The sequence below is a fragment of the Ctenopharyngodon idella genome, chromosome 3, assembly GCF_019924925.1.
Source record: "Ctenopharyngodon idella isolate HZGC_01 chromosome 3, HZGC01, whole genome shotgun sequence".
Lineage (NCBI taxonomy): Eukaryota > Metazoa > Chordata > Actinopteri > Cypriniformes > Xenocyprididae > Ctenopharyngodon > Ctenopharyngodon idella.
The window spans coordinates 57,439,334-57,463,067 of NC_067222.1; the positions used below are offsets into that span (position 1 = coordinate 57,439,334).

At 39.5% G+C, this 23,734-nt stretch overlaps 1 long non-coding RNA gene across 3 annotated transcripts; it reads right to left on the bottom strand.

The window, feature by feature from the left end:
* Window positions 1-9,713: 9,713 nt before the first annotated feature.
* On the bottom strand, window positions 9,714-22,905 carry LOC127508954 (uncharacterized). 3 transcript variants are annotated; one of them, XR_007929032.1, is made up of 6 exons: window positions 21,445-22,905; window positions 21,268-21,333; window positions 14,020-14,157; window positions 13,801-13,872; window positions 12,514-13,375; window positions 11,995-12,445 (listed from the first exon to the last, which is right to left on the bottom strand). It is a non-coding gene; the product is annotated as an uncharacterized LOC127508954 (long non-coding RNA). The 3 variants fall into 3 exon arrangements; XR_007929034.1 differs by lacking the exons at window positions 11,995-12,445; window positions 12,514-13,375 and adding an exon at window positions 9,714-9,870; XR_007929033.1 differs by lacking the exon at window positions 11,995-12,445 and having other exon boundaries at window positions 12,473-13,375.
* Between the last annotated feature and the right edge of the window lie 829 nt (window positions 22,906-23,734).

Sequence of the window (23,734 nt, forward strand, 5' to 3'; positions counted from 1 at the left end):
ACGCGGTGTAATAACCCCGCTCAAAGTGGGCTGCTCGCCCCTCCCAAGCCTGTTCTCCTCAGGCAAAATGGATCGCTTTCCTCATCCATTCACCAGGCCTGTTGTAATGCCTTGTTGTCAAGCTGTCCAAGCTAGCAGGCATTCTATGGCTCTCTCGGTGAAGAGAACGTGAATTGTGGCCTAATCTAGTCTCTAGGCTGGTCTCCCTGATAGTGAAGAGTGGCGCATCGCGGGAGCGCAGGTTGAGCCTGTCCAGGCTTTCTTTGGTCCTGTCGTTACTTTGGTGCAAAAGATCTGCGATGTCAAGGATATGGAGGAGAAGGGTTTTCAAACATTTCCTTCTAAGAAAGTCTGCACTGCGTCAGTTGCCCTCTGTGCGGCTGCCTAAGAATCCCCCCACAAATAAAAAAAGAAAAAAAAATGAATAAATGAATTCATCTAGTTGTCCACAAGAGAGAGCGGCATTGTATTACAAATGAATGATCCGGTTGAATTGGCAGCTCTTAGCAATTCTCCGGTGAGTTTGGGAACTCTTAAGAATGTTCTACCTATAGCTTTCACTAATTTAATAAGGCTTTTGCTCCAGTGTTCACCATAACACAAATCAAAAATTAAAATGAATAAATTAATTTGTTAAAAAGAAAGAACATCTCTCAGTCACCCCACATGCCGTCCCTAAGTTGTCCACTAGAAAGCGTCATTTTATCACAAATGAATGATCCGGTTGAATTGGCAGCTCTAAGCAATTCTCTGGTGAGTTTGGTAACTCATGAGTCACGTAAGAGTCTTTCTGTCTGTGTTGACTCTCGAATGGGTGATGTTTGACTATTATAAAGTGGTACAGACTTAAGTTTGCCAGAAAACCCCACTTTCAGCAGTGTTATCTTTTCTCACACAGAAGAGAGCTCCGCTCACATTCTGACAGACAAGATCTCTTCTCAACAAAGGGGCAGGGCGAGTAGTACCTCTGCATCTTTACGAGCAGGGTTTTCACTCTCATTGTCTAATTCCCATTATGACGGTCTTCGTCCTTTTCTGGATCTCAGTGTTGAAGGAAACATGATTGAGGATTGAGGAAACATGATTTTAGAATGTTAACCCACTGTGTTCTCTCTCATTCAGTAAAACAGAACGATTGGTTCACATTGATTGCTCTGAAAGATGCTTTTTTCCACATAAGCATTTAGCCACCACACAGAACGTTTCTTCGTTTTGCCAATCCAGGCACATGTAACAAATTCACAGTTCTTCCTCTCAGGTTCTCACTTGGCCCTCAGACTTGTTTGTGTGTGGAGGCGGGCTTAGCTTCACTGAGAATGTCAGGTCTGCGGATTTTGACATACATAGACAACTGGCTCATCGTAGCCGAGATGAAAGAGTGTTGCAAGACACCTGCCGTGTGCTCATACACATCACATCTTTCGGGTTCAGGGTGAATGTGAACAACAGCTATTTTACACCCAGTCAGAGTGTGATTATCTGGGGTTTGGAGCTTAACTCAGTCTCCATACGTGTGCGTCTCTCTCAAGAGTGTGTTCTCTCTCTAATGAACTGTTGTAGTTCAGAGAGGGAGCGAAAGTGCAATATCGCACATGTCTCAGACTGCAGGTTTTGCCTCTGGGGTTTTTGAGAATGAGAGCGTTCATGAAATGGGTTTTGTCACTACATTCGTGCCTGCACTGCAGATCTGCACCACTTGAGGATCACAGACTTTTATGCACAGGGAGTTCCTCGGGGGACGGTGATGTTGCGGAAAGTCATGATGACAGATGCGTCCTTGACAGGCTGGGGTGCCACTCAGGAGCACAGAATGGTGAACGGTTTGTGGCCGAGCAGACTACATTCAGTGCTCATAAATTATTTAGAGCCTATGCCATTTGGAAAGCTCTAAATTATTTTCTGCCTCGCCTGCAGGGACATCATGTGCTCGTACGCTGCGACAATACCACTGCAGTGGCACAATATCAATCACCAGGGTGGCGTGTGCTTGTCGAATCTTCATGCTCAAGCTCACAAGCTTTTGGTGTGGAGTAGGTAGTTTTCTCCTGTTGTTACGCGCGACTCATGTTCCAGGTATTCTTCTATCGAACCCATTCTACAGAGATTGGCTCCTTCCCCCTCTGATAGTGGGCATAATATGGATGAGATTCAGACAGGCAACCGTTGATCTATTCACCTCACGCAAAAACACCCATTGTCCTATGTTCTTCTTGCTATAATGTGGACACGCCCCTTTGGGTAGACACACTGGCCCACCCATGGCCCAAAGTGCTGCTGTATGCTTTTCCTCCCCTATGCCTGTTAATTCCCACACTGGCCAGGGTGAGAGAGAAGGGCCTGTCTCTCATTCTGATAACACCCATGTGGCCCAAACACTGTGGCCGGCAGAGATAATCCCTCTGTTTCTGTTATATGCCCAGCCGTGGCTCCTCTCCCACCGCACAGATCTATTATCTCAAGCAAACAGGGAGATGTTTCAGAGAACCGGGGTTACAACGGTAACCTATTGGTTCTGATGGTTCTTCTCGTTGGCTTCCAACCTAAACAACGAAACGAACACATTCAGTTGTGCTATGATTTGATATGTAATAAAATATATCGAAAATATATCTAAAATGTTTTTTTCTGCGTTAATACTGAAAAGCATCCACTCTTATTTATATATTTTAATTTGTACCTGTTAATGTCATCATTATTGGCGTGAACAGTCACTCAAATGTTAAAGTGGGAAAATTTGGACAGTTGTTATAAAAGTTGTGTATATGTAAATGCAAACGTCATGCTCGATCTACACGTGAGCTCATAATAGCTTCGTCTCCATCCATGACGCATTTGTTACACGACACGAGCTCAGACAGAGCGCCTTATGTAGGCCCTACTCGGCATATGAAAAATACATTTTAATGTGACATCAAGTAAGGTAAGTCTTATGACATACATTGATTGTTTTTTATGATCTTTGATGTTAAAACACTTTGTGAAGCTGTTTAAAACATATAGCTTACATGACCACTGCTTTCAGCGACAATGCAAAAGCAGGTTTAAATATTCCGGTATGATCGTAATTTCAAAGGTTTAATAGACATAACCGAATCGTTGTCATTTAGGAATAAGATCGCATTCTTTTGATTGATTGTGCACATAAGAGCTTAAGTATTTTTGTATGTCATGTTTTACCAGACCTCAAAAGAAATTCACTATAGGTGGTATATTTGATCTCCACATTAATATTTAGGGAATGATGATCTGACCCTGATCTTGTTGTTTTAAATCAGAAGATATTTTTTTGGTAATTCTTTACAATAAGATTTCATTAACATTATTTAACTGCATTAGTTAACATGAACTAATAATGAACATGAGCATTTATTAATCTTTGTTAATATTAATTTCAACATTTACTAATACATTATTAAAATCAAAAGTTGTATTTGTTAACATTAGTTAATGTACTGTGAAGTAACATACAATCAAAAACAGCTGTATTTTAACTAACCTTAACAAAGATTAATAATTACAGTAATGTATTGCACATTGTTAGTTCATGTTAGATAATACATCAATGTTAACAAATAAAGTTAACAAATTTTTATTAACCTTATTTTAAAATGTTGCCTACTCAACAGTTTTGTTTTTTGTTTTTTGCAAATGTTTCAGTTGAATTTAGCTGTTTTAGAGAGTGTTAACTATTTTAAGCCCGTTTTAAAATATGAACTATCTTTAATGTCATTGTTCATGTGTGGAAAAAGTGACGAAACTAGCCAACCAGATTTCTTTTCATCGTTTGGGATCGTGTGTGATTAAATCAAATTTTCTCATTACAAGTTAGAATAGTCTTATGTTGAGAAACAATGACTATGTGTAAAAAAAATGTAATGAAAGAGTGATGTCAGGTTTTGAAAGAATGCCTGGGGGTACTAAAGGTGTGGTGAGACTGAATTTGTTTATTTAATTTATTTGATTAAAAATACAAAATGGAAAAAAACATATTGCTGAATGCTGAAAATTCAGCTTTGATCACAGGAATAAATTACATCTTTACTATATATTCACATAGAAAACATTGTAATAATGTGACAATTTTTAGTTTTTTTAATCAAATAAATGCAGCTTTGGTGAGCAGAAGAGACTTCCTTTAAAAACAGTAAAAATCTTACCAATACCAAACTTTTTAAAGGCAATGTAGGTTTAAAACATTACAATTGGTAGAATTATACTGAAATACAACACCACCACCAACAACAACAATACTACTGCTAATAATAATGATAATAATAATAATTACATTTTTAGAAAACACAGTTGGACTAGAAGTCCATCACCAGGATAAGACCAGACAACAAAAAAAATGACCAGAGAGAACACATTGTTTTGGAACAACAAAAGTGTAGTGAAACTGATGATGAACATAACTCTGAAATAAATGAAGAGTTCAGATGCAAAAGCCTCTAAGTGCCATCTGAAATTTTCTTCTAAAATGAGCATTTTTATCAAGCTCATATGTTTATGTTCAGTTATTTCACTTTAATGGCAATGAAAATTACCTATTAATTGCCATTAAAGTGAAATTACTGAACCTAAACATACGAGCTTGATAGATGCTCATTTTAGAAGAAAATTTCAGACAGCACTTAGAGGCTTTTGCATCTGAAGTCTTCAAATACAAACTGTTTGATTTGAGTCTCTGCTATGCTCTTATGTTGACAGGAATGGGAAAAACAAGCCATCACTTCCTGTGAATGAGCTCATAACAAATCAGCACTCAATTCCTATCTTAACGAATTGGCTACATTTAAGCCCACCGGCAACTATAGTTGCCGCAGTGTATGGTTGTCATTTTCCTTTTCTAAGTTTTTTTCTAGATATTTTCCATGTTTTATGTCTCAATGACATAAAGTTTGTTTGTTATGTGACCCTGGACTACAAAACCAGTCATAAGGGTCAATTTTTTGAATCTGAGATTTATACATCATCTGAAAGGTGAATATATATAAGCTTTCCATTGATGTATGGTTTGTTAGGATGGGACATTTGCCTGAGATACAACTATTTGAAAATCTGGAATCTGAAGGTAAAAAAAATTGCCTTAAAGTTGACCAAATAAAGTCCTTAACAATGTATATCCACTCACAAAAAGATTTTTTTATATATATATTTACGGTAGAAAATTTACAAAATACTTATGACTGGGTTTGTGGTCCAGGGTCACAGTATAGGAGTAATTTTTTCTAATGTACGATGTAATTTAACTTTTTGATTCACAATGCTTTGTTGGAGCAACTTAATGGCTGCACTTTGTTCTGCACTATGTTCCACCACTTTAAAACACACGGATTTGTTGTTTGTTATGTTTTCATATTTAAGAGATTATAAGCTAGATGCAGCTTTTTTTGTGTTCGCATCAAATGTTCTTCAACTTTGATTGATCTGTTGATCTGCTGAAAGCAGTTATTTTTAGTTAGATGCATAAATGTTATCCTCCTATTCAAATTTTACATTGAGGGGTGCATACAACATATTTGCCCACCGGCAACTATAGTTGCCGCACATTCAAATATACGTTTAAAAAAAAAAAAAAACCTGGGGAAAATAAATGCAGAACATGTTCACATAGGACACTATTAACACGACTATATGCATGAAACCATTCAGAAAAATTTGGGCACAAATGGGTTAAGGGCCCCTGGTCAAATAACACCATGATAGGAACATCAAGACTGACTAATGTCAAGTGTTCTTCTGGCATTTAATCATCTCGATGTATCTACAGAGAACACAGCGCATTGTTTCAAACACAGCAAACAGTGGTGATCGTCCATTCACAGTCCTGCATCTTTGCTCTTCACATGTTATAAAGACAGTGTGCCAGTCATTTTCCAGAAAGACAGAGAACAAGGCTTTAAAAGAGTACACCACCTACTGCTTCACCTTTCTGTTAAACAGCACACATCTAGAGGAGGCAATGTGTGTGTGTGCTCTTAGCATCGTCAGAGGAAACAGATGTGCTGAATGCAGCCAAAGCTTCCCTGGACCTAATTAATGAAGACCTCCATAAACATCAGTGAGTCAGAAACAATGCCAGAGGCCACAGAAACACCACAAACTGCAACCTTTGTGTGGAAAATCACCATTCACAGCAGTGTTTAGTGCAGTTTAGGAAAGGCCCAAGAGCCTAAATCTCAGTAGCAGCACATGGAAATTATTTTATATATCTTAATTACGAAAATCCTAATTAACAGCTACATGAGTATTTTTCCCCTGCTTCTTGAGGATCTTGGCCGGTTTTCCAAAATCAGCACAGCTGCATCCAGCCAACAATCCAAAACCAGGGAAACAAACTGCCATGTGGAGGAGTGGTTCTGGATTGTCAAACACAGCATCCTTCAAACTAAAACGTTCCTGCGTCCTGTTGACTTCAACCACAAAATGTATGGATCTCCACAAGGCAGATTCAGAGAACACATCATTAACAACAGTCTGGTAATGCCTTACTGTGATCCACAACCGAAAGAAAACTTCTTTAGCCAGAAAGAAGTTTCGGTAAAAAAAAAAAAAAAAAATCTCGAAAACATCTCAAATGAAGGACATCATACGTTGACCTAGCTCATGTACTGCCACAGCCATTACATCCAGAGTGTTGTTTCATAAAAGACACTAAGAAAAGCGAGTATTAAACTCCAAAACCTGACTTGAATGAGCCTAACAAATGAGTTGGGGCTAAAGCGGTTTCATAAAAGGTAATTGAAGTTCACGCAGTCCCACTAATTCGATCCAGGTTTACCTAGTCAAGATAATTGTGTGTGCACGCTTTTCTTAAGCAGCCCTAGAGGTCGATCATGGATCAAATCGATCAAACATGGCAAAAATCAAAGAGCGGCGATGTTCAGCACTACAAAGCACACTGTAAAAAACAATAAGTAAAATTTACTTAATTTTTCTTTCGCAAGTTTTTGCATGTAGTAAATTTCAAATATGGAATTACATAACTCTACTTAATAAGTAATTTTAACTTGGCCAGTAAAAGGTTTAGGAATTTCTACTTTGTTGAACTTTCTTTTGCAAAACATTTTACTCAAACAATATAACATTGAATTAAACCATGCTTTTAAAGTGTATGTTTTACTTAGAAACACCTAAGTAAATAATACAATAGACACCATATCCTAATATTAGAAGTAACAGGGCACCTGAACACAGAGACCTCAGTACTTGGTACACAATACACAATGATGGTAACATTCAGTGGATCGTTTTTGAGTATGAATGTGTCATTTTGAGTAGAAAATGAACTCCAAATATCACAAAATGGCAAGTTACTAAACATAACCACAAAAGCAATGATAAAACAGTGTAAATACAGCGAAAAATCAATCTCATTAATTATTGATTATATAATTATAATCAAACTCTTTAATTTCTACAAGCTTAAATTGAGTGCTAATATAGAATTTACTTAGTTATTTTTTTATTTTTTATTTTTTTATTTTTATATTCATGTAAAAATTACATTTGTTTTTTTTTTGTAGTATTTACTTTACCATAAAATCATTTTTTACAGTACAGCGCCTGTGTAGTGATTTTTACCTTCGCCCATCCAAGGATGCGAAGTAAAATAGGGATTGGTACTCACGTCACCACTGACGTTGTAATTTTTGGATCACACGTCTCTTAAGGTGTGGTTATGAGTACATCAGATGACCACTTCCCCCCTTTTCCTAGTTCAGGGCACCAGTCAAGGTCTTTTACCTCGGCAGTATGAGAACACTCCCAACAGGGGCTTTCATTCATTTAGAATTAATGTAAAGTGGTCAGCTGATTTATCTGAAAGATTGGTGAGATTGCTAACTTGTAGAGCCTTTTCTGTATTATCAGCACAAGGAAGACACAAGTGGAATAAAATAAATTTTATTAACAAAAGATAAACAAGAATAACTAACACAACTACTAAATGAATACCATGAATGATAAAGGAATAAAGTGCCTAAGATACATAGAATACAAGTGATTAAGTTGGTGTGGCTATGGAAGAGTTACGTTATCTTATGGAAAGATAAACTGTTTCTCTGAAAAATAATAAGGTGGAGAACCTTATTATGCACTAAACAAATAAACGAAAGATTATTTGTTATTAACTAACATCAGCTATATTACATCTAATGGGAATTAGGAAATTATATACTGATAATATACAACAATGCCAAGGTCTCTGGAAAGAGGTTTGGTTAAGTGATATTTACGTTCCACGTGGTTGAGTCCGATGACGGTGACGTCTTCCACTGGTTGTGCTGGGTGACAATGCAGTGGGGAGAGGAGCCAGAATCTGTTTCAACAGTCTTGAACACGAAGCTCTGCGGGATGCTGATCTCCGGAAGCACCAAAGGGTCCTAAAATCTGGAACACGCAGATGAGGCCCTGGTGTAGGTGCAGAAGGTCCTTAACAATCTGGAACACGCAGACGAAGGTACCTTGGAGTGAAGGTTTGCTCTCCTGAGCTTAACCTTGTTGCAGATGTCGTTACTGTCTCGCTGGACGGAAACCCTGAACGTAGTGTTTGTTAATGTCTCTTTCCTCACAGGCTGGAGGCTCAGAACGTGGTTGTCTCTGTTGCTGCCTCGCCAGCTGTAGACTTAGATCATGGGATCTGTTGTTGTCTCTCTGGACGAACCAGAGGCTCAGAACGAGAATGTATCTGTCAATGCCTATCCCCGTGCAGGACAGACTCAGAACGGTGTATCTGTTAATGTCTCACTCCTTACAGAGTTGAGACCCAGAACGGTATATCTGTTATGTCTTTCCCCTTTGAAGGGCAGACTCAGAACAAGGAATGTCTGTTGAAAGGGTACCTTTATCCCTTTCCGATGAGGAGGAGATTGCAGTTTGGCGCTTCTCCATTCGAGTGCTGTGATTGGCTGCTGGCATCAGAGGGGACACACATAGTGTGGCCCACCCTTCTTTCCCCTGTGGAACTCATTTGCATAAAGCACAAAGTTGGAAGTCTTTACAGTGTCTTTAAAGTTTACCAATGCATTTCTCACTTTCCAAACCACCACCAGAATACCTTTGGCAATATTCTAAACAAATAGAGACTAAACATGATGGAAGAAGATTGAACCGTCATGCTTTCATTCAATTGTACATTAACAGCTGAATCTGTGTCAGATGTTGCACTACAAATAGCTGTCACTGAGAATACTTATTCCTGTGAATAAGTATGAAATGGATGTGTAGTTTGCATCAGTTCTAAGGTTTTCAAACATAGTTTTGAATGGCTTTGGATGGATCTTTGTGATCTCTCTTTGCTTCACCCATTGCTGCTGAGGTCCCAAGGAATTTTTATGGCAGTCTCTGGCCAACCTTAGGAAGTAGTCTCTAGATGGGTGAAGGGCAGAAACTGCATGTGGACCAATGAGAAGTCCTGTCCTTCCCAGGCTTGGTACAAGAGGTCTTCTTCTTGCCCTCTAAGAGAGGTCTGGATGTTGTCCTTACATCTTTATCTGATGGCGTTGGACAGTTTGTTTGTGTTAGTCCACCAAGATCCAATCAAAATGTAGCAAACCTTTGTCCGCTGTTACGGACAGAGAGGGGCCCGGCCATAAACTGGGCCCTGGAATGTGCTGTTCACTACACAGATAACTGCACAACTCTACATTGACTGGCTGACATTCACTAAGGTGAAACAAATGACAAATCTCTAGCAGCACAGTTACCTTTTAGAAGACTTGTAAAAATGTTCTTTATTGTGTCAATGGACACCTCCTCTGGAGATAAAAAGGAATTAGCTATGATCCCGTCAGTTGTGAAGGACCCGGACACGTTCCTCTTCCCCAACAGAAGAAGAGGATTCATCCCTAAGGCATACATTTTGTGAATCTGTAATCACATTGGAAAAACATTACTCAGACATTAATAGGAAAATGCTGAATGTAAAATATTACTTTTAATAAAATTAATAAGGCAGTGTAAATCTTTTTTTTTTTGGCAGAAGCAATTATAAGCAAAATATAAAGACGCTATTTGTTTCATCACACGCACAAATACATACACATGTGCACACACTTAAAGGGATAGTTCACCTAAAAATGAAAATTCTGTCATTTACTCACCCAGATCCTGTGATAAACAACAAGCACACATTTTTACATGAGCAAACATGTAGCAAGTCATTCATTGCAATGTTATATTTTTATGCTTCTAAAAAGTAGGATAGACCAATACGATTCCCATGCTGGTAAACGCTGTTTCAAGAAGGTCATAAACTGATCAAAGCTGGTCCAAGAAGGAAATGAGCTGATCTAAGCAAATCCAAGCCTGGACCTGCTGGTCATTGGAAGATGAACTCAGACTCAGACTTGTGGCAAATATGTATGTACTTGTAAATATCACCATTTAGTACAGTAAAACATTATCCTCTCTGACGTAATCTGATCTCATAAAACATCTTAATTACAGTTTTTTCCAACTGCTTATACACAAAATCTGTTCATGTCACACGATTTTTGACAAAAATCTGTTTTCAATTGCATAAAATACTTTTTTAAAACACTACACACAATTCTTTACCTAAAACACAACAATCTAACAGCAAGTGACTTGCTTTCATTTTCCAAACACAACCAATCAAAATGCTACACTTATTCACCAGGTCTCACACACACACACACACACACACACACACATACTTGTTTTCATGATATATCGGGACTTGTGAAAAAAAAACGTGAAATATTAGGACATGCCTTTCCCAAGGTCCAACAGACCTGGTTATCAAATAATTTCCTACCAATGCTTCAAGGAATAGATCCATCTGTTGAGATTTTGTCTAAGGCTATATTTTGGGCAGACCTGATTTTGATGCTACTTGTGAGGACATGTTTGGGTTTTTGTGACTTATGAGGTCATGGCAACAAACACTGTCATTTCATGTTTAAGTGATTTGTGAGGCCCATAGATACACATTCAATTTTCAGATTTAAATGACTTATAAAGACTCAGTAATGAATAAAATAGGGTGCACATTTGCAATTTGGCTGCTGTTAAATGTTTGAAATTTCTTTCTACATTAGAAGCAGCGGTGTACAATACAGGCATGCTCAATGCTCAGTAAACCTTTTTCACATTTACAGGTTGATAAAATCTAGTAAAACTGAGTGGCTCAGAGATATATAAAAGCTAACTCAAAAGGGGTCATAGCTCATGAAAGGTGCACTGAGTTCCTGCATAGTGACACTTTTTGTGACACATACCAAACAAAACAGAGCATGTTTTTACAATATTGTTTCGATATTAGGTTATTAGTAACAGCCGATATATTGAAAATTCTTATGAGCTTATGCAAAAGAAGCGCTTCTTGTAGAATTCATCCTTCCTGCGATAGAAAATGCCAGCCATCTTGTCAGTGATTGGCTGGAATGTGGTTTGTTGTATTTTGGAGCAGAACCTGTGCACCTAGTGTTTTTCCTGACATTACGATTCCTGTGTTGTCTCCTGAGACTGGGCTTTTTCACAGAGTATTCAGGGGGCAGGCAGCTAGCGGATCAAGGAGAGATGCCAGTACATTACACGTATACAGGCAGAAGCCATCTTGGAAAACAGTCTTGACCAGTTGAGCCACAAACGGCGTGGTACGTGAGATGACCTGTGACTTAAACCTATCGACCAGCTCACTTAGCACGCCGTTCGTGGCTCGACTGGTCGAGACTGTTTTCCAAGATGGCTCCTGCCTGTATACGTGTAATGTACTGTCTTTATTAAGCATCTTCTTATTAAACTGTTTGTACACTTACAAAGTTCTCAATGCATCGCCCCAGGTTCATTTTGCGCCGGAATGGTCCTTTAAAGAACTACTCTCTTTAGCGTCATTCTATAAAGAAGAAAATTATGAATACATTATTAAAGCTTCAGCCTGAAACATTACAGTGTGTTCAGCTAACCAGTTTAATAATGTCAGAATGTACATCCCAATGACGTTAATGGAATTTAACACGCAAGGCCTGTTAAAAGTAACACCCACTCATAAGGATTTTTCAATAGCTGAAAGAGCACATTAAACAACTTGTGCAAAAACAAAGCAACACTGAAAACCTGGGAAATATGTGTGAAAGTAACAATCCCTTTAAGTACTTGCTTGTTGACACTGAGGGTATAGATTACATATACTTTTAAACCTTATTCTATGAAAGAAATTATGTCAGTTACTTGAAACAATGCATTATGATATGATCCTGAAGTAGTAAGAAAAAAAAAATAGTGTCTATAGGGTGGGGATAATGTAACGTAGGTCCACTGAAGGCAAGTTGAAGTGATGAACCCATGTGCAGTTTATTTCCAAACGTGAACAGATACAACATAAACAATGACTTGACCAGAACAGACTTGACTTGAAGCATGAACAGACTTGAAGCAGGAACAGACTTGAAGCATGAACAGACTTGAAGCAGGAACAGACCTGAAGCAGGAACAGACCTGAAGCAGGAACAGACTTGAAGCAGGAACAGACTTGAAGCAGGAACAGACCTGAAGCAGGAACAGACCTGAAGCAGGAACCATGAACAGACATGACTTGGAACAGACTTGTCAGCGAACTCACCAGCAGCGGTTACAGAAAACAATCACAATACTCCACAAGAGACTATGGAAACATGAGGAGTATTTATACAGGACTAGCGGGATCACATGACTACAACAACCAATGAGAACAAGACACATAAAACAAGGGAACCAATCAGGATATGACAACTAAACCAACCAATAGGAACATAACACAAGACTAGGGAAGCATATGGCATGATCACACGATGAGAAGGGAATCACATGACAAGACCGGGAACTGAAACATGACGAGATTACAAAATAAGAGACACTAAAACAAACGTGAAGCCAAACACGAAACCAACTGTGACAGATAAAAAAAAAAAAACCAATCAATAGCCCTCATGAATACATGTCAACATGGCAGCTTCAGTCAAAACTAGGTGGCATGCTTGTACAAGAAATCATCAATAGCAATCCTTGAATGAAAATGAGAATATCAAAACGAAACCCATTACAAACATTTTCACTGGATATCTAAGGTGACACTGATTATAACAGCACACAGTGAGCAATTTTATAAGTTCAACAGAAATTAAATTGCACCTGAGCCACAGTTGGCATGTTCTAGTTCTATCTATTCATCTTCCTTTTCATTGATATGATTCTGTTGTGAATGTAGTATTTGATTGCAACCCAGTCTCTGTCTTTCAGAGCCATTGGTTCTGCCTGGAGGCAGGAGTCACAGTCCTTTTACCTGGCACCGTGCAGCTGGTTATGAAATGAATCATGTGCCGCTCCACAGCCTTCACTTCATTACCTGTCCACTTGCTCCTCACCTTCCCAGCTGTCGAATGTAAACAAAAGAAATGTATTAAAGATGAAACAATGGCTCTGCTAAAGTGAAACATTGAGGATTTGATAAAAAAAAATATTATATTTTGTTACATCTGTTCTCTGATAAGTTATTTTTTTTTCTCCGTTTAGTATTTCCTGTTTTATTTCACATGTCTGTCCCTATTTGTTGATGCTAGTTTGTCTCCTCTGTATCAGTAAGTGTTCCAGCATCATTTATTTCCCAGTGTTAGTCCCCTAGTGTTATATTGACCTTTATTCTGTGTACCTTGACTCCGCCTAAGCCTTGTGATTTGGATACCTGACTGCCATTTCCAGTCCTGATAATTTAGTAGTTATGATAGTATATGGCATTCATTAAATTTAATAAATTTCTCTAAAAGAGTAATGTGGATCCAAAATGCTTACAGTATTTACCTTGCTTTGCAGTGGAGCGCTTTGAAGAAGTTTGGGATGTAACCACTTGAAGTGCTGTGTTCTGCTGGGAATCTGAAAACCATGAATTTAAATATATTTCAGATAAAAGCTTCACATACTGCCCTCTCTGTGAAGGCAAGAATAAATAATTGTTTTCATTATGAACGCATTCACTTTTTGGTATGCACATTTTGTATTTCGGCGCATTTTATATTTTACCATGTCTTGGTTGAGTGTTGCTGACATTTACGTTGTCCAAGACGGTTGAGGCAGAAGTGCCCCCCAAATGATCCAGGGTGGTTGAAGCATGCGAGTGCCTCAGAAGTGTCCGATCCCCAGAAGTCTCAGTTCTTAAGCCTTTGAAAAGTAAAAATGAAATATGAGCATTAAATGACAATGAGTTTGTTTGATTGCCCCACAAGATTATGGTTATAAACATGAACCTCGTCTGAAAGGCAAAGGGGGAGGTGTTGCTGTATTTTATAGTAATATTTTCAGAATTACTAAGAAGTCTAGTTTCAAATATAATTCTTTTGAAGTGTTGGTGCTTAATATAACAATATCTAGTGTAAATGATAAATCACGTTTGAGACTTGTGCTGGCTACAGGCCACCATACAGACTTTCCAAAGAATTTGCTGATTTTCTATCAGAGTTAGTACTAGCTGCAGATAAAGTACTAATTGTTGGTGATTTTAATATCCATGTAGACAATGAAAAAGACACATTAGGATTGGCATTTAGAGACATTCTAAACTCTACTGGAGTTAGGCAACACGTGTCAGGACCCACTCATCGCCGTAATCATACTCTAGACCTAATACTGTCACATGGAATAAATGTTGATACATCTCAGATCATTACCTAGTATCATGTATACTTAATTTAGCTAAGGCTGCAAAGCTGACTCCGTGTTACAAATATGTTTATTAATAATCTTCCTGATCAATTTAGAAGAACTCGATATTGCGACAAAAACTTTAAACTCTCTCTTTTCCAGCACTTTAGACACAGTTGCTCCTTTACGCTTAAAGAAGATTAAAGAAAATAGTCCAACGCCATGGTACAACGAGCACACTCAGGCCCTTAAAACAGCAGCCAGAAAAATGGAGCACAGCTGGAAGAAAACAAAACTAGAGGTATTTCGCATTGCATGGAAAGAGAACACAATTTCATACAGAGAGGCATTAAAAGCTGCTAGATTGGCTTATTTTTCAACCCTGTTAGAAGAAAACAAACAAAACTCTAGGTATTTATTTGAAACAGTGGCTAAACTAACGAAAAATAAAGCTTCAAGCTCAGATGTTTCCAAGCAGCACAGCAGTAATGACTTCATGAACTTCTTTTACTTACAAGATTGATAATATTAGGGAGAAAATTATAATTATGCAACCGTCTACTACAGTTTTGCATCAGGCAGTGCATTGTAGTCTCCCTGACGAAAAAATTTGATTCATTCATTGCTATAGGAGAGGAAGAATTTTCTAAACTCGTTAAATCGACAACATGTATGTTAGACTCTATACCGACTATACTACTGAAAGAAATCCTTCCAGAGGTCATAGATCCTCTTCTTAATATCATTAATTCATCTTTGTCCATCAGGATACATACCAAAAACGTTTAAGCTGGCTATGATTAAACCGCTTATTTAAAAAACGCAACTTGATCCTACAGATCCTGTCAATTACAGGCCAATCTCAAATCTACCCTTTCTGTCAAAAATACTAGAAAAGGCAGTGTCTTCACAATTATGCTCCTTTTTAGAAAGAAATAGTATCTGTGAGGATTTCCAGTCAGGATTTAGACCGTATCATAGGACTGAGACTGCTCTCATCAGAGTTACAAATGATTTACTCTTATCATCTGATCGTGGTTGTGTCTCTCTATTAGTGTTACTCGATCTTAGCGCTGCATTCGATACTATTGACCACAACATTCTTTTGAATAGACTCGAAAATTATGTTGGCATTGGTGGAACTGCATTGGCATGGTTTAAATCATACTTATCTGACCGTTATCAGTTTGTAGCAGTAAATGAAGAGATGTCACACCGATCACAAGTTCAGTATGGAGTACCGCAGGGCTCAGTGCTAGCACCGTTGCTTTTTACCCTGTACATGCTACCCTTGGGAGATATCATTAGGAAGCATGGCGTTAGTTTTCATTGTTATGCTGACGATACTCAACTCTATATTTCTTCACGCCCTGAAGAAACTTACCAATTCACAAGATTAACGGAATGCATAGCTGATGTAAAAAAAAAATTGGATGACTAGTAATTTCCTGCAACTTAATTCAGAAAAAACAGAGATTCTAATTATTGGACAAAAAACTCCACAAGTAGTAACCTAGAATACTGTCTAACACTTGATGGCTGCACTGTCAAGTCGTCGTCGTCAGTTAGGAACCTGGGTGTGCTCTTTGATACCAATCTTTCATTTGAAAGCCTTGTTTCTAGCATCTGTAAAACTGCATTCTACCATCTTAAAAATATATCTACATTACGGCACATGCTTTCAATGCAAAATGCTGAACAGTTCATGCGTTTATGACCTCAAGGCTAGATTATTGTAATGCTCTACTGGGTGGTTGCCCTGCTCGCGTAATAAACAAACTCCAGCTGGTCCAAAACGCAGCAGCTTGAGTTCTTATTAGAACCAGGAAGTATGATCACATTAGCCCAGTTCTGTCAACATTGCACTGGCTTCCTATTAAACAATGTATACATTTTAAAATATTGAATCTAGCCATGGGGGTCACAGTCCAGTGACCTCTGTGCCGGTCCCAAGCCCGGATAAATAGAGAGGGTTGCGTCAGGAAGGGCATCCGGCATAAAACATTGCCAAATTTGATCATGCGAATCATCAGTACTCTGAATTTCGTACCGGATCGGTCGAGGCCCGGGTTAACAACGACCGCCATCGGCGCCATTGACCTACAGGACGCCAGTGGAAATTGGGCTACTGTTGGTCAAAGAAGTAGAGGAGGGAGGAGAGTGCGTAGTCAGAGAGTGAAGAGAAAAGGTAAGAGTATAGGACTGAGAATAGGAACTCTGAATGTTGGTACTATGACAGGGAAAGGTAGAGAGCTAGCTGACATGATGGAGAGAAGGAAGGTGGATATACTGTGTGTACAGGAGACCAGGTGGAAGGGTAGCAAGGCTCGTAGTATAGGAGCAGGATTCAAGCTGTTTTATTATGGTGTGGATAGTAAGAGAAATGGGGTAGGTGTGGTCCTGAAGGAGGAGTGTGTGAGGAATGTTCTGGAGGTGAAGAGAGTGTCAGACAGGGTTATGAGTCTGAAGTTAGAGATTGAAGGGGTGATGTTGAATGTTGTTAGTGGGTATGCCCCACAGGTAGGTTGTGAGTTAGAGGAGATAGAGAGATTCTGGAGTGAATTAGATGAGGTGGTAGAGAGTATTCCCACGGGTGAGAGAGTGGTGATAGGAGCAGATTTTAATGGACATGTTGGTGAGGGGAACACAGGTGATGAGGAGGTGATGGGCACGTTTGGAGTTAAGGAAAGGAACCTTGAAGGACAGATGGTAGTGTACTTTGCTAAGAGGATGGACATGGCTGTGGTTAACACTTATTTTCAAAAGAGGGAGGAGCATAGAGTGACTTACAAGAGTGGAGGTAGGAGCACACAGGTGGACTACATCCTATGTAGAAGAGGCAATCTGAAAGAGATTAGTGACTGTAAAGTGGTGGTTGGAGAGAGTGTAGCCAGACAGCATAGGATGGTGGTGTGTAGGATGACTTTGATGGTCTGCAAGAAGAAGAGGTCAAAGATAGAGAAGAAAACCAAGTGGTGGAAGCTGAAAAAGGAGGAATGTTGTGAGGAATTTAGACAGAAGTTGAAGCAGGCTCTGGGTGGTCAGGTAGTGCTGCCAGATGACTGGGAAACTACAGCAGAAGTGATCAGGGAGACAGGAAGAATAGTGCTGGGTGTGTCATCTGGAAGGAGGAAAGACGATAAGGAGACTTGGTGGTGGAATGAGGAAGTTCAGGATAGTATTCAGAGGAAAAGGTTAGCCAAGAAGAAGTGGGACATGGACAGGACTGAAGAGAATAGACAGGAATACAAGGAGTTACAGCGCAGAGTAAAGAGGGAGGTGTCTAAGGCCAAGCAGAAGGCGTATGGCGAGTTGTACACTAGGTTAGACACTAGAGAAGGAGAGAAGGACTTGTACAGGTTAGCTAGGCAGAGGGATCGAGATGGGAAGGATGTGCAGCAAGTTAGAGTTATTAAGAATAGAGATGGAAAGGTGCTCACAAGTGAGGAGAGTGTACAGAGAAGATGGAAGGAGTACTTTGAAGAGCTGATGAATGAGGAAAATGAGAGGGAAAAAAAGAGTAGAAGGGGTGAACTATGTGGAACAGAAAGTAGATAAGATTAGAAAGGATGAAGTCAGGAAGGCTATGAAGAGGATGAAAAGTGGAAAGGCAGTGGGTCCTGAAGACATCCTGGTGGAGGTCTGGAAGTGTCTAGGAGAGGCAGCAGTGAATTTTTAACTACTTTGTTTAATAGGGTGTTACAGAGTGAGAAGATGCCTGAGGAATGGAGAAGAAGTGTGTTAGTGCTGATCTTTAAGAATAAGGGAGACGTGCAGAGTTGCAGCAACTATAGAGGGATAAAGTTGATGAGCCATACAATGAAGCTATGGGAAAGAGTAGTGGAAGCTAGGTTAAGGAAGGTAGTGGAAATTTGTGAGAAGAAAGCTTCATGCCCAGAAAGAACACAACTGATGCAATTTTTGCAGAGAAGTATAGGGATGGTCAGAGAGAGTTGCACTGTGTGTTTGTAGACTTGGAGAAAGCATACGACAGGGTGCCAAGAGAAGAGCTGTGGTTTTGTATGAGGAAGTCAGGAGTAGCAGAAAAGTATGTCAGAGTGGTGCAGGACATGTATGAGAGGAGCATGACAGTGGTGAGGTGTGCTATAGGTCAGACAGAGGAGTTCAAAGTGGAGGTGGGACTGCATCAGGGATCGGCTCTGAGCCCCTTCCTGTTTGCTATGGTGATGGACCAGCTGTCAGAGGAGGTCAGACAGGAGTCTCCTTGGACAATGATGTTTGCAGATGACATTGTGATCTGTAGTGAGAGCAGGGAACAGGTGGAGGAAAACCTGGAGAGGTGGAGGTTTGCTCTGGAGAGAAGAGGAATGAAAGTCAGTCGTAGTAAGACTGAATACATGTGTGTGAATGAAAGGGAGGGAAATGGAACAGTAAGATTACAGAGTGAAGAGGTGAAGAAGGTACAGGAGTTTAAGTACTTGGGCTCAACAGTCCAGAGTAATGGGGAGTGTGGGAAGGAGGTGAAGAAGCGAGTGCAGGCAGGTTGGAATGGGTGGAGAAAGGTGTCGGGAGTTCTGTGTAAAAATATCAGCGAGAATCAAGGGGAAGGTGTACAAGACCGTGGTGAGACCTGCCATGCTGTATGGTTTAGAGACAGTGTCACTGAGGAAGAGACAGGAGTCAGAGTTGGAGGTAGCAGAGCTGAAGATGTTGAGGTTCTCTTTGGGAGTGACAAGGTTGGACAGAATTAGGAATGAGTACATCAGAGGGACAGCTCATGTTGGACGTTTGGGGGACAAAGATAGAGAGGCCAGATTAAGATGGTTTGCACATGTTCAGAGGAGGGAGAGTGAGTATATTGGTAGGAGAATATTGGACATGGAGCTGCCAGGCAGGAGGCAAAGAGGAAGGCCAAAGAGGAGGTATATGGATGTAATAAATGAGGATATGAAGCTAGTGGATGCAAGTGTTGAGGATGCAGAAGATAGGGATAGGTGGAAAGAGATGATTCGCTGTGGCGACCCCTGAAGGGAGAAGCTGAAAGAAGAAGATACATTTTAAAATATTGCTGATTACTTACAAAGCACTAAATGGTTTAGCTCCCTTAACGCATTATACTCCATCACATCTATTGCTCAAAATTCCGGCCAGTTGATAATACCTAGAATATCAAAATCGACTGCTGGCGGTACAGCCTTTTCCTATTTAGCACCAAAACTCTCTTCCAGCATTGTCCGGGAAGCAGACACACTCTGTCAGTTTAAATCTAGACTAAAAACACATCTCTTTGGCCTAGCATACACATAACCCATTATAGACTTGTATAATTCAATGTTAGGCTGCATAGTTTAGATCAGCCGGGACCGGGAACACTTCCCATAAATCCTGATGTACTTGGTACATCATAAGAAGGATAGCGTCTACGTTAATATTAGTCTCTCTGTTTATCCCGAGGTTTACCGCAGTCCGCCGGATCCAGATCTGATGAAGGACCAGCGCCAGGACACGACAACAACGCAGTCCTGAAGTGTCAGCTAGTCTCTCCCTGTGAAAGCCTCTTTCCCTTTACCTCTATACAGATAAAACGTTGTCGGGATAATTCCAGTTCGCGTGGCTATGCAGACGTGACAAAATTCCTGAATTATACATTTTTAAGGCCTAACAAGTAGTTTGTTGAGGGTTGATTTGTGAAGGACTACACGCCTGCGCACATGTATATTCTAATGCACATTTACATTTATGCATTTGGCAGACGCTTTTGTCCAGAGCAACTTAGACGCTCTATTGTTTGAGCTACAGGAAAGCTCCCTATCGACCGAACACGTGATGCGCATGTGCGCGCCGTCTGTGTTTTTCGCGGGTTTGCACAGAGAAAACGGATAATTGTTCGGGCGGCCGGAGCGCGTTAAGGGTTTTCTGTTAGAACTGTGTCATGTTAGCGGCCCCTAAGTTAATGACTAATGATCTTCGCAACTTCACTGTTATGCTAATTTCTATTATTACTGTAAAGCTGCTTTGAAACAATCCATACTGTTAAAAGCGCTATATAAATTAAAGTGACTTGACTTGATTGTATTATTCTATGAAATCAACCTCAATGTCAGACAACAAAAGAGCTTAGTGGAAGTCTTAACCTGCTGGCTTGAAAAGGCCCACTCATATCAAAAAGTATACTGTAGTATATCTCTCCTCATGGTGGGATATCAAGAGGAAGGCCTACCTCTCTATTGTTTTCTGTATCGGAGTAATCTTTTAAGTTAACTATTCCTCTGCCTCTTACTTTAAATGTTCAAAGTTACATTTTTCCTTTTGACTTAACATCCCAATGAAAGGCTGTCCTAACTTACTCTTTCTGTACTGCTAACCAGACTTTTTGCAAAACATTAATTACCTATATCATGTACTGTAACTATTGCTTTCTTAGTTGTCTTCTCTCATTCACTATTTCTTTATTTCTTGCTGCTGTTTAGACTTAATTGATTAAAACCTGTCCACCTTCTTTCTATTAATGATTCTAAATAATTCAGCACCATGTTTATACATAATCTCTCCCATCTTTTTACATTTATTTAAAACTGTTCCTTTTAGCCCATCTAACGCTATCATCAGGTCTCTACTGTCTGTCTCCCTGGTCATAACCTAAAGATATTATCACATAAGTCAGTATACCTTCATGTTGATGTAGGTCAGCAATGGTTTATTCACTGGAATCATCATCACTCGTGCCTACTTCATCTGGTTGGGTAAAAAAAACAGTTTGGACCAAGTATTTAAATCAAAGACTAAATACAAGTATAAATGTGATATAAGAAGTACTTATAAACTACATTTAAAACTGAATTTCACCTCCAGGATTGATCTCAATGTCATCCAGCCCTTTCCCTTGCAGGTCAGACAGTCTTCCTTTTTCCATTGCTATCAACAGTTTGCTAACTTTTGCAAGCTGCAGGGTACTCTCTGGAAGCCGATAGAATTCCCTGTGGATCCTTATATCATGTCCTAGAATGGTAGCAAGTTGATCCATTTCACTTTCTTTTAAGTTTAGTACTGTTGACAAAGTGGCAACTTATTTCCTCAATCTTGTTGAGGTGAGTGACTCTGGGTTTTTTGCACCACATCGTTTTGAATACTTGCGGAAGCAGTCAGAGCCTCTGTAATGGGAAAGCACACATGGGCGTGCAAACAAGTACACATTCTCAAGGTCCTTCATGCACTTAGCATGCTCAGTAGCAAGAAACTTGTGCAGCTGAGACACATCCTGTGTAAAGGGCAAAACATGTGGTTTATTCCATTTGGCTTGATGAAGTGTACCCAGTGCAGCACTTGAAATGGATTCCGCCCAACTTTTCTCATACAGAGTGGAGAATTGCTTGGCAGACTCTGCAACAGCATTGCGATTTGCAATGATGGCATTGCATTGCACAATGCCTGCAACCTTAGCCAAACTGTGACCCAATTGTAAAGCCAATGATGGGGTTTTATATGAGTTGCTATCCAAGTCATAACCAGCAACAAATCTCACTGCTTGTATAACGTGGGGGAAATTACTGGGCATAACAAGGTCTTCAGTGCTCTTCAAAGGTGTTGTAGCTCTTGCAGTCATCAAGAGTCTAGCCATCTATCTCATTTTTTGACGTATGTAATCATTTCTTTTCTCATTTGGTTTCCTGCCATTGTACATTGACTCGCCAAGACTAAGGATGTCTCTTTCACTCCTTACAACTAAAGAAATGTCATCCTGGTTCATTTCACAAGCAATCTTCCAAACAGCATCATGAACTGTATCAGCTTTTGGTAGGTCAATGTGGATCCGTTTTTGCCCAACTCTAGTCTCCACCTCAACAGACTTCTGAGGGCAGTTTCTGACATGTCTCCATAGACTATCTCTTGCATAGAGTCCTTGACAAAACTTGCAGTGACTGAAGTCATTAGATTGTCTGACTCTAGTGGGTCTTCGACAAGCAACCATTTCTCCAACACCACTGCTTGCCACAGTGGCATTGGAAACAGACAAGTTTCCCCTCTTCTTAAGAGAGCGTAACAAATCTTTTCTTTCGCGAGATCTTTTCTTAAAACTGAAAGCCTTTGCGACATCAAGCTGTGTACTGTGAGCGGATTCGAGGTGTCTTGCCAATTTAGAAATGGCCTTATTACAATATAGACAATATTGTTTCTTGTTGTACTTGCTTCGCTTTGCTGTGTTTGGCAACGAAGTGACATTTATGGAGCTGTGCGAGGTCTTCTCTGATGAACTGTCACTGTAACTTATCACTGAACTACAATGGCCGCTGCTCATCTTTGAGGAACTAAAACTTCTCTGCTCCTTGGAACTGTTGGTACTATCCGAACTGTGGGCTGTAGCGATCCCTAATGATTTTTCCTTTAACACTCTGTGGGGAAGATGACTGTCTATGATTTTTAGATCTTTACTAGAATAACTTGTGTCAAAGGAGTTGCCGCTTGAATCTGGAACATAGTTGGCATCATTATAGTCCGTAGCATCCGAAGATTCATCAGTCATGTAATTAGAGATCTAAAGGAAAATGGAGAAAAGCATCTCATTCCATCAATAAGTTAAACATTTAATAATAGCTAGAATATTGTTATCCTAGTACCATCACATTGTGCATAACACAACATTTAAACATATTAATAAAAACCATAAAATTAAAAGTAATATTTGAGCTTCTTAATATGTTTTGTGTTTTACTATTTCATTATTGTTGTCTATTGGTATTTATTACATGGTCATTTGAGCTTGTTGAGTTTCCATCATGAAATCCACCATCATCGACTGAGGGAGGTCCAACCTTTGAAATGATTAATAATTTTCATCAAACAGAAATGTTCACCCCAAGTTATATCCACTTAATGCTGATTGTCCCACATTCACATCACACCGCTTCCATTCAGACTGCAGCCGAGATAGCGTATGTATTCCCCTAATGCCAGTTTTATGCGTACCTAGGAACCTGTTGTCAATAATTTGCATCATATCTATTCTACATGTTATATACAAATTAATACTCTCCACTTAATTTAGCATCAGATTGAAAGCAAAAGAGAAACATCTGAGAAACTAACTCACAAACACATAACTAAACTAACAAACACATAACATACACGCAGGTCACAC